Source organism: Gymnoscopelus microlampas, assembly GCF_963454915.1.
Source record: "Gymnoscopelus microlampas genome assembly, chromosome: 7".
In the NCBI taxonomy this organism is placed as follows: domain Eukaryota; kingdom Metazoa; phylum Chordata; class Actinopteri; order Myctophiformes; family Myctophidae; genus Gymnoscopelus; species Gymnoscopelus microlampas.
This window is the reverse complement of record NC_139944.1, coordinates 33,285,315-33,297,239: the sequence shown is the minus strand read 5'-3', so window position 1 is coordinate 33,297,239 and position 11,925 is coordinate 33,285,315.

Genomic DNA, 11,925 nt, shown 5'->3' with positions numbered 1-11,925 from the left:
CTTTCATTTTCACTATTTGATGTACAACAAAGTATTATGGGTGTTAAGTGGTTAAGGAAGAAATGGCTCTCCATATTTGGCTGCCATAATAAGTATTTGTTATTATTTTACTTCTTTATTTTGGTTCTTTATGTTTATATAATTATTTATGCACATTTGGTTTAAGTTACTAGAAGTATGATTATGTTGTACCGGAACCTGTTAGTAGACCTGGAAAGCCTATACATTCTTATACCCTTCAATCCGGGAAAGCAACTATGTCATTTTATGTTGCTATGTATATAGTAACATGACATTTCTTTTATTTTTAAATGAAAAAATCATGTTTTTCAGAAAACGTAGGTTAGGTTACGCGTATTTAAAATCAACCTCGGGTCTAAATGGGTTAAATGCCCGGAACTCCCTATAAGTTATGGCTGGGACTCGAACACGTTAGTGGTTGCACTTCCTCCCTTTGAAGTGGAGATGCGGGAGAAATGTATGTTTGTCCTGAATCTTTAATGCCTAAAGTGAATATTAAACATTATATGTGTTTGAACGTTTGGTTGATGAAATTATTTCGTAGTGGTTGCACTTCCTCCCTTTGAAGTGGAGATGCGGGAGAAATGTATGTTCTCCTGACCTGGATCTTTAATGCCTAAAGCGAATATTAAAAGTTATATGGGTTTGAGCATTTGGTTGATGAAATTATTTTTATTGCCGTTTGTATTGCTGTCAGTCTGTTTGTGGGTACTTTACTTGGGGGCTCTATTTTTGGCTGAAGATCCTATACCCACTATTTTGGGATTTAGCATTGCGCATTTGATAGACATAAGTATCACCTACATGTCACTGATTATAGAGAATGTTATATTATTGTAATCCAGTGCATTAATAAACTCATCAGTATGCAGAACAAGCTGTGTCGTTTTTGACTACTGGAGGGAGTGTTACAGTAGTTACATAGTTACAGTATACTGCCTATGAGCACGGTTTTGCTCTTGACTACAAGGGCAGCCTTACATCCCAAATTATATTTAGGGTATGTCCTTTCAAGGGCCGGTCTTAGATCTCTTCTCTTCCTCTTTTTGTCCTTCAGGCTCCATTCTGTCATTTGTTCATTATTAGACCATAACATAGCTATGATCTATCTACAACCGAGATATCTACATAGTATATTAGCATATTCTAAATAGCATATTCTAATCTTGCTACCTGACTGGTAACCGGTCAGGTGGGCACAAAAACGGCACTATAAATGGCCACCAAAACCATCTGGGCACTAGGGACAAGCGGGTACTAGGGACACGTGGGCACTAGGGACATGTGGGCACCTGGTCAACTGGGCACTAGGGACAACTGGGCACCAAAACCATCTGGGCACTAGTGACATGTGGGCACCTGGACGAGTGGGCACTTAGGGGTGGAGACATGTGGGCACTAGGGACATGTGGGCACCTGGAGAGGTGGGCACTTGGACAACTGGGAACTAGGGACATAAGTGCACTAAGGACATGTGGGCACATGGACAACTGGGCACTATAGGGATTGCCTTGAGGGAGGATGGGCAGGCGGACGAACCACATCGTCAAGCTCATGTCACCATGATAAGACATATAAGGACTTTCCAATGCAGCTACGGCTAAATATGGACTGTGTTGTCCAACCTCAATGTGTCATCATGGCATCAGGCCCTAACAAATCAGTCAGCATATGGCCATGTCTGTTTCTGTCTGTCTACCTGTGTGGGGGCACCGCACCCCCTCTAGTCCTTTATATAGGGTGCTTTCGGAAATTGCACACCGGAGCGCACTCGCCTATTATTAGTTTTTATTGGCCAGTGCGCTCAGTGCTGTATTTCCGAACGCACCCATAGTTATGGCTGAGTCAGAGTGACGTCAGAGGTCCGCCCACCCGCCCGCCCGCCGGCCCTCCCATTAGCCAATTTCACGTAGGATATTGAGGAGCTGAAGGCCCTTTTGTCATACTAGTGTCTCATTTTCTCCAGCTTATAGGATCTGGCTGCAGAATGAGCACGTAACCTCGTCTGCTAGAACACAACCAGACGCTTCTCATCTTTTTTTCCACAGAACAAAGAATAAACAAATAATGATTGACAATACATCTTCTTCAGGTCTGGGCCACCCAGTATCCTTGGACAAGACAGAGATTATTACTTTTTTTCTTTTCTCTGTCAGAATCGATAAAAACAATCTCTGCCAGCCTTGTCTAAGGGTAAGCCATCTGGGTAATAGCGACGTTATGAGCCAGAAAAAGAGTCCTCTTCCTCCAGCTGTCCCAATCCACCATGCAAGAGTGCAGTTCTCATGCGGTTGCGAAGCCAGTGTCCCGCTTGAGCTGGTCTAGGCTACATAGGTCAGCTTTCTCCCCCGAGGCAGAGCCCTGCTTTGATGCTCACAGTAGGCCTATATAGACGGGCAGGCAGCAAGTTGTAGTTGTCGGACAATGGCCTGCAAGCTTCAGATAACGTTCGTGGTTAGTTTGGGATGGCTCAGGGTAGAAGACAGGGTTAAGCAAATATCAATGGGTCCGGTATTTAAAGGGATATTTCACTTTCAAAAAAACTTTTGGTAATTTTATCGTCTACTCAGGCTTTTGTGAGCCCCCAGACCGCTTTGAAAGTGAAATATCCCTAAATACTAAAAGAGACAGTGCCCTCATACCTGTCTAACTACTTCAAAAAAGACGCCCACAGCCACAACACCAGAGGGAGCAACCAACGATCTGGTTCTCCCCAAATTTAGAAAAACATGGGGAAATTCTCATTCTGCCATCACAATGTGGAATGCCCTGACACCATTCATTAAAGGATGTGTATTACTGGTTTCTCTCAAAATTGACCTGAAAAACATCTATCAGAAGGTCACAAGGGGAGCTAGTTTTATTTCCCTTTGAAAGGAGGTTTTCCTTTCCCCCTTTTCTCCTTTGTATATAGCTTTTTATATTTACATGTATTAATGTGTAATATTTGATGCTCTGTTGATTAATTGAACACATAGGACAACAGGACTTTTTTTGTGTTTCTTTTAGCCTAAATGTACCACCGTGCTGTTTACATTTCTGTGTAAAGAATTCAATCAATCAATCAATCCTCGGTCTGGTCTGTCATTCCTCAGGGTAACCGGAACGCTCGCCCCAAAACTTACGTTCTTGTATTCATTCTCAGCATGCCGTCGTAACTTTTGATATTCCATATGTGGACCTGCCACGATACAGCAAGTGCAGCATGCGGGTATAGAGCTCAATCGACCACGGCATTCACAACTTTTAAACCATGGCTGATAGATATATTTTGTGGACCAGATTGATATGATCTAGAAATATCGATCTAACCAGTCAAATTAATATAGTGATGTCTTTTTGGGCCTGTACTTCAGTCTTTTAAACATGCCTTTTGTAACTCTACTATACTTTCTCTACCAAGGCCATGTAGCTGGCTCCATATTTGCTATCTGGTGCTGGCTCCATATGTTCCCAATCAGTAAAAACATGTCTTGGTCAACGTTTTGTGTTTAAGGTCCTAATGACCTGTATCTCTGTACGATGACCGATATCTCTGTTTGACCCGACATCGTCACTAATTCCCTTTTGTCAGCTGTCATCCTGTCACAGATAAAACCATGCACATGTCCTATGATATCGAAGGAACAACTTGTTTATGGAACCGAGAATTGTACACAAGGACACCCTAAGATGAACAACAACTTATTATTGAGACAGCCAGACGCCTGTCCATCCTACGACTCCCATCCTACGTCTGAGGGTCTTAAAGCCAATCATAAGGATGCACCTATGTCTGATGTCATTGAAGTCCAACTGTGTATAAATACTATTGCCTGTTATTGAAGCATTAGTGTGTGTTTGTGCGTGGAAGTGCTTGTTGTCTTATGTCAGTGTGTCAGTGTGTTTGATATTCTTGTCTGTAACTTGTACTGTCTCCTGTGTGCACACTCGGGCAATACAGACTAATCATTTTGGACGTACCAGGTGTCTGACTCTCATTTCTTTGGGTGTTGGCTGGACGGGTATTGGGGGGTCTTAGTACCAAACCATCTTTTCATCTTTCTTTGGCTCGTGCCTTATTCATAGGGTTCAAATTTAACCCCATCAATGGTCCTTCGATAAACGGTTAAACATCCACCCGAGATTATCATTTTTTATAATTTTTTTCTCGACCGGTGTGTTTAGAATCAGCGTTCAAATTTACTTTATTTTTGCATTCCTTCTGGGTGACGATTCAGCGGTGAATTCAGATTCAGTTTTTTTGATACTTTTCCTTTTTTGGACCCCCACCTCCTCCTCCTCCAGTCGACACTCCAGAGGGCCGATCTGTTCATCTACGCGTGGTGAGACAGCTCTTATCAGCCGCCCTGAAACCAGACACTTTGGGTATGTGAAAGTTCTGTATTGCTCACACGGGAGGCTATAGTATAGTACTTGTTATATCTTGTTTGTCTTGTAGTTTCTGTTTACTGTTCCGTACAGTTGTCTTAGTCGTCTTAATGTACTAATTTCCCTTCTATACTGATATTTGACCTAAGATTAACCCCTGCCACCCCTTTACACACTGCCTATCGGCTGTATGTGGGTTAATGTTCTAGTCTACTGTTCTAGCCTTAGATAGACAGGCATAAAACGTCCGCCTTATCGGGTCTCAAATCAGCTGAGTTCAAGGGTACTCCAGTGTTGCTCTTCCCCTGGCTTCATATTACCTGCTACAGGTAACACATTTGTATGCAGTTGTATTTCTATGTTAGTACCACCCATCGGATAGCGGTCCGCGAGTACAAAACATTAATAGGCAGCTGCATACTGGAACACAATTTCCAACCCATACGGCATCGCCAGGTTGCCTTCCTTGTAATTCAGAAACTTCTGCATCGGTCGTTGTGAATATTCCCAGTTGTTCATATATATATATATATATATATATATAATTGTGCTATGTTTCGCCCTGCATGATTATGTATATGTGCATATGGATTTATGGTGTGTACCTCTGCCACGTTAACACGTCATTTGGTTTTCGGTACATGTATAAATCATTATGACTGAGCAGCTGGGTGTTCTCGGCGAGTCCGTTTGAAGTTTGTGTTTTACTTACCCAGTCAGTACATTTTTTTGTTTGTTTGTCTTGTACATTTTGTTTTAGTTTGTTTGTCTTGAATTATGAGTTACATTGTGCCATTACAACCGTTCTGTGCATATAAACTCTCTCTCCCTCCCTAACTAAACCCAACACCCTGGTCTTATCAAATTGACCTTGGAGTAAACTGCAGCTACTGTGGCCTATTTTTTTTCCCCTGCCGAGATTATTCTCCCTGCTACACTTTACTTTACTACTTTGGGTGATTGATTGACACTCTGTTGCATTGTGTCAAATCAAAAAGGAGGGATAGTTTACAATGCATTAACCTTATCACGAGGCTCATTCCCCGTACTTATCGGACATTTGTATTATTTTTCCCTTAGAACAGTTACTTTAATTTTGTAGATCAGTTATACCTTGACACACACAGATACATTCAGTATGTGCCAATCAGAGGGGAATTATTATAATATATAATCCAGATACACCATTCAATTATTTTTCATTTTTAAACTTTAATATTTTGATTTCATTCCCATTTTTCTAGAAACTAGCCACCTTTAAAGTCTCCTGTGTTCCTTTCACTTCTCCTGTGTTCCTTTTCTCCAGGCAACCTCTGTATCACTAAACGAGCTGCAGCATCTCATCCAATCAGCCCCTAAAACAGCATTACCTCAGCACGGAACAGTTGGTATAATATCTATTCCTTATCTCCTAGGATAAACCACAGCCTGCTGATTTGCGAATACAGTATATTTTATTATTATTATTATTTTTACTTCACATCATGGGCAGTCTAATAACAACCTTTACTTCATACATGGAAAAGCCAGAACAGCAACTTATGGCCATACCGGGTCCTCCGGTTAGCCCACTTGAACCCCCTAGACAGGTTTCCAACACAAATCAGGCTAACATTACACACCCTCCAAACACCGGACACACCGCTGGGCCTTCTACACCCAGTAAATGTCAGGCTCCGCGTCGAGATTATAGGGCAGTCCAGTGTTACAGTTGTGGAGAATTAGGACATACGCGGGTAAAATGTAACAACCTAAACGATGAGCTCCCGTTCAAACCCCAGAATACAGGGACACGCCGGGCTATAAACCCAGAGCCACCTGTTCAAAGACCCAGGGAGCACCCCAAAAAACCCAAAATGTCCTGGAAAATAGAACGTAATCGCCCCATACTGATTATCGGCGACTCCAACCTTGCGAGAATGCCCAAACCTCATCCCAGGTCGAACATACAGATACAAGCTTATCCAGGAGCAAAATATCCACATTTCTCTCAACTTTTAGCGAGGACTCCGGTAGACCACCACGCCACTGTTGTTATCTTATCTGTAGGTATCAACCATCGGAATGAAAGTTCCCTGCAGAACGGTTCACAGCTAGATGAAATGTACAGAGCAGCTCAAACCACATTTCCAAACGCATTGGTATACATCCCCATGGTAAATTTCAGCCGCACACTGACAACACGTCAGAGGAGGATATTAGAGTTACTTAATACTCTCATATATAGCCACTATCACCATCTTTTCACCCTCCCCGCAGCCGAATTCGAGACCCAGGGAGATCAGATTCACTGGACCCCGCGGACTGCAAACAAAATATATGCCCATTGGGTACACCAGTTACATCAGAACTCGATGTTGTAGTTTTTTTGTCACATTCAAATTAGAGATTCATATGTATTAATGAATGGCCATCTTGAAATAATCTGATACCTGTTACATTTATATTTTCCCAAGTATTAATCTCTCATGATGTGTCTTGTTCTCATTTTTTCCTATATTCTATGTCTCACTTTCCATCATCACCAGAAAATTGGCATTATGGGAAATATCCTTTCCCCATCACAAGAGCATGAACGGCTTCCCAGGCATGGTCCCACCAGTGATAACCAAGGGCAGGGTACCGTTCACTCAGGCCTACCAACTTCATTTGATAAGTCAATGTATGAAAGTGAGGATGATGACAAGGTTTTGTTCGACATAAAAAAAAAATGTGCTCTTTCTCCACGTTCTAAGGATGTGGACCTGCTTGGACCTGCTGTCGGTGACGCTTCAGGACTTTCCCCCACCCCATCCGACGTTCCTCTACCTGACACTAGTAAGACATCAAACATTTTACCTGGACGTCGGGTTAACACTAAAAAGGCGGTTTCTAAAACCCACCACACACAGCCACACACTGATCAACATCCAGTAGAGCTCCACCCACTAACCCCTCCATTCATTGCCTATCCACAGTCTGATGGGTACCAGAAATGGTATCCCGAGGACATTAAACTTACGGCAGCCAATCTGCCTGACATTCGATCTGAGCCGGAGGCATGGCAGGCCGCTCTTAAAGCCGAGATAAAAACGCGTCACCTCAACGCAAAACAGGCCCGAGATCTAATTACCCAATGTTGTCCGCTCGTTATGGCGCACAACATTTCGCGAGGAGTTATTCTTAACGCTCAGAACGGTCTCCCGTTCCACTATCTCTGTGTAAAGATAAATGATGACACTCACATACCTATAATGATCCGAAATGAGTCCCACCAGATGGCTGTAGAAAAAATGATTGAAAACGCACACGGTCTCATGTGTGCTAACCTTTATTGAGATGCTGTCACTGACTTCATTTATAAATTCAGTCACTAAATACAACACAAACAGCACATAAATGGGGGACCGGGGCCCACCGACAACAGGTGCCAACCAGGAACCATTCAGGTAATACACTGTACACCCAGAGCACACCAACGTATTAATTCTATTTTACATTCATTAGTTCAGTTTCTGATGGTCTGGTCTTAAGTTAAACCTGTTTCATGTTTTTCTTTCTCGTTAGCGGATAGTTTAGTATTTATTTTGTTTTGGTAGCTGAGGGGATTCTATTTATGGCGACGGGGAAATTGTTTCTGGCATAAACGGAATCCCACCTTTTGTTTCTTTGATCAACCATCATTTTTGACCTCATGTTAAAATTCCACCCTATAGTATTTGTTATAACACCTTTTCCATGTCTACTCTGCTCTTATGCCTCATAGCATCACCGGTACCCCGAAGGCAGCCGAGATCCATTCAGATCCAAATTACTGATGTAAAGATTTTTTTGGGTGACCCAAGACCGTATTGGGATCAGAGGTCAGTGGATTTCAGAGGGGTCACAACAGAGGTAAGGTGTGCATTTTAACATTACGCCTCCTGTGCCCCTCTGGAACTCCAACAAAGATTTACACATTAATATGAATCCTGGTACAATTTGCTCAGTTTTTAATAATAATTCTTATCCATTTACTTAAAAAGGAACTTCATTTTATTTTTCATTGTCGGTTCAAAAATAATAGTAATAATAATAATAATAATAATAATAATAATAATAATAATCTTCAAATATTTTGTTAGATTCTCAGAATACACTAAAATACTCGTTGTCAATTTACCCACTACTAAGTATATTGGATAATCAAATTCTCATAGGTTCTCTCACTCCCTTATCCAATACAGCCTCCTCTCATTTCTCCCGTTTCTTATCTGTTTACATTTTCTTGGTCGGAGCTGTTCTCATAACAAAGTAGGCTATAGTTAATAATGGCTCACAGAGAAGACTACTTTAACAATAAGTTTCAATGCCTTAATAATACATTTTAAACTATTCTCAATATTTCAAATTCTCTTAAATATTTTTAATATAATTTAAACTAATAAGTAATACGGAACCAAGTCAGGATAAAATATTTCTCTTTCCAAAATTAGAGAAAAAAAAAAACTTTGAACACTGAGTGACTCTCTCTCTGTCTCTCTCTTCTCCCTGTTGAGCGCCTGTTGTTTATGGTGTGTGGGTGAGTGAGAAAGTGCAGGAAGTGTTAGTAACTGCCACGTTGCTTGGCAACGACCTAGCCTCCATTAAGTTCAACTTCATTCAACCCATATCAGTTAAATTAACCCTAATACGATTCAATATGTTCTAATATCAATATTGGAAAAAAAAAATTAACTATAATATTAAGTTTATTATAAAGTCATTTTGAATTATTTTTAAAAAGTTTTGAAAATATTTTATCATTTTAACTTAAGATTTTTTTGAGCTGGTAGATCTGCTCTTTTTTGGGAAAAAAAAAATAATTTCGATCTATTTTGGTGTACTTTACCTAACTCTAATATACTCTTCAGAACAAAGATGTTTATTCCTTATTTTTCATTGTTATATTTTAATTTTAAATATTTTAATAATAACTTTTTTTAAAAAAATTGATTTTTTTTTCATTTTTTTCTTTTGATTTTCAGTTTGATTTTTTTTCTTTCTCATCAACAGATTCATCCTCTGACACACACTATATTACAGATATATGGGTGTCAAATAGAGGGGAGTTTGATGAATGATTCGATTTAAATGTTTAATGCTTTGTTTGTCTTTGTTTTATTTTAGAACGAGAATGTAAGCCACTCCATTAATCCAATTCCTGGACAACAATAAGGTCACAATACCTGCTAATTGTGACATACAGGGCTAAAACTTTAATTTTATTCCAAACTGTTTTAAACTCTGTTTCATACTATAGTCAACTGTAGGTCTCATGCCAAACAGTAAATTTGATTTCCATCTATCTTACAGATTTCAACTAATGTCTTGGATAGATGTTTGATGCCCCCATGCCTACATGATGCAATCGGAAAGTATTTCTTGAGTTTTAAGACCATTCCACGTGAGTTTTTCCCTAAATAAAGTGTAAAGTGATGTAATAAATACAGGTATCAGGAGTGTATTGTTCCAGTCTCAAATACTTGGACCAACAGGTCAACTTGTTAAATAAAGCACATGACCACAGTTTCACACGAGGAGGATAACTTTTCTATTCCTGGACATGCACAGAATCGGATCGGACACGTAGGTGTCTTGTCAGATTTCAAATTTGAAATTGTCAGACTGGTTAGTTTTCTCTCACTCTATCAACAGAAACGGGCTAAGGGTCATTAACGGTGCTAAAATTGATTAAATCTAAACATATTTTGAAAAGGTTTGTTGGGACAGTACATTAGCTGAGATTTTTTTGAATTATAATAAAGTTATTTGCAAGTTGCAAGGGGAAAACTTTTTTGGTGTGGTGTCTTAAAATGTCATGAAATATAACCATGTTTTGCTTCCTAATTGAATAAATAACCATTACATACAGTCCTTTTGAATTAATATCTGAATAAATTACATAGTCCTTTTGAAGATTTTGCCCTTATAGTCCTTTAATACAATTTAAAAGGCAATTTATGTCTACATGTATCTGAACATGTCTCCTTATATGAATTAATTAATTAATTACATTTTCTTTCAATGTAATCTACCAATCTAGTCCCCAAAGAACTGGGGACTGATAGATATATTTTGTGGACCAGATTGATATGATCTAGAAATATCGATCTAACCAGTCAAATTAATATAGTGATGTCTTTTTGGGCCTGTACTTCAGTCTTTTAAACATGCCTTTTGTAACTCTACTATACTTTCTCTACCAAGGCCATGTAGCTGGCTCCATATTTGCTATCTGGTGCTGGCTCCATATGTTCCCAATCAGTAAAAACATGTCTTGGTCAACGTTTTGTGTTTAAGGTCCTAATGACCTGTATCTCTGTACGATGACCGATATCTCTGTTTGACCCGACATCGTCACTAATTCCCTTTTGTCAGCTGTCATCCTGTCACAGATAAAACCATGCACATGTCCTATGATATCGAAGGAACAACTTGTTTATGGAACCGAGAATTGTACACAAGGACACCCTAAGATGAACAACAACTTATTATTGAGACAGCCAGACGCCTGTCCATCCTACGACTCCCATCCTACGTCTGAGGGTCTTAAAGCCAATCATAAGGATGCACCTATGTCTGATGTCATTGAAGTCCAACTGTGTATAAATACTATTGCCTGTTATTGAAGCATTAGTGTGTGTTTGTGCGTGGAAGTGCTTGTTGTCTTATGTCAGTGTGTCAGTGTGTTTGATATTCTTGTCTGTAACTTGTACTGTCTCCTGTGTGCACACTCGGGCAATACAGACTAATCATTTTGGACGTACCAGGTGTCTGACTCTCATTTCTTTGGGTGTTGGCTGGACGGGTATTGGGGGGTCTTAGTACCAAACCATCTTTTCATCTTTCTTTGGCTCGTGCCTTATTCATAGGGTTCAAATTTAACCCCATCAATGGCTAAATACCTTTTCTTTTTTTCCTTGTTTTATGTTTACTCCATATTATGGGTCAATGCATGTTTTAATAGATTAAATTAGCTTATGAAATACAGGTAGCCCACTGTACCACAGCACTAGAACCCAAGTTTCAAAAATGTGTTCTCTAATGCACCTTGTTGCTTGTCTGGGGCCACACTTAATTAAAATGTATATTAAGCTGTCTACACATCACTGCTTGTGGTACTGAGCAAAGGTGAAAACATTGGTTATTGGAGTAAAATAATACAGCTCCCAGTCTGTAGATGCTCTCAAATATATTTGTGAGACAATGGCATGACTTTGTTGCATTGCCAGTGTCACATACTGATAGCCAATCTACAAGCTTATATCTGCTATGTTGGTGGTGTGACACCATTGTACGCCGAAGTATAGATTAAACATAAACATCCCGATGCCCTCTGGGATGTTGTGATGGTCAGAAAGATCCAGTGGAGAATTAAACATGATCACAGAAAAAGAACATCAAAACAAGCTGTGAGGGTTCATAATTAAAGCACTGCAGCATATCTACTGTAGATATCACCATAAGATGGCCCCTAAACCTGTAGTTTAAGAAATATTATATCTGTTATTATCAAGTTTATCAAATAAACTT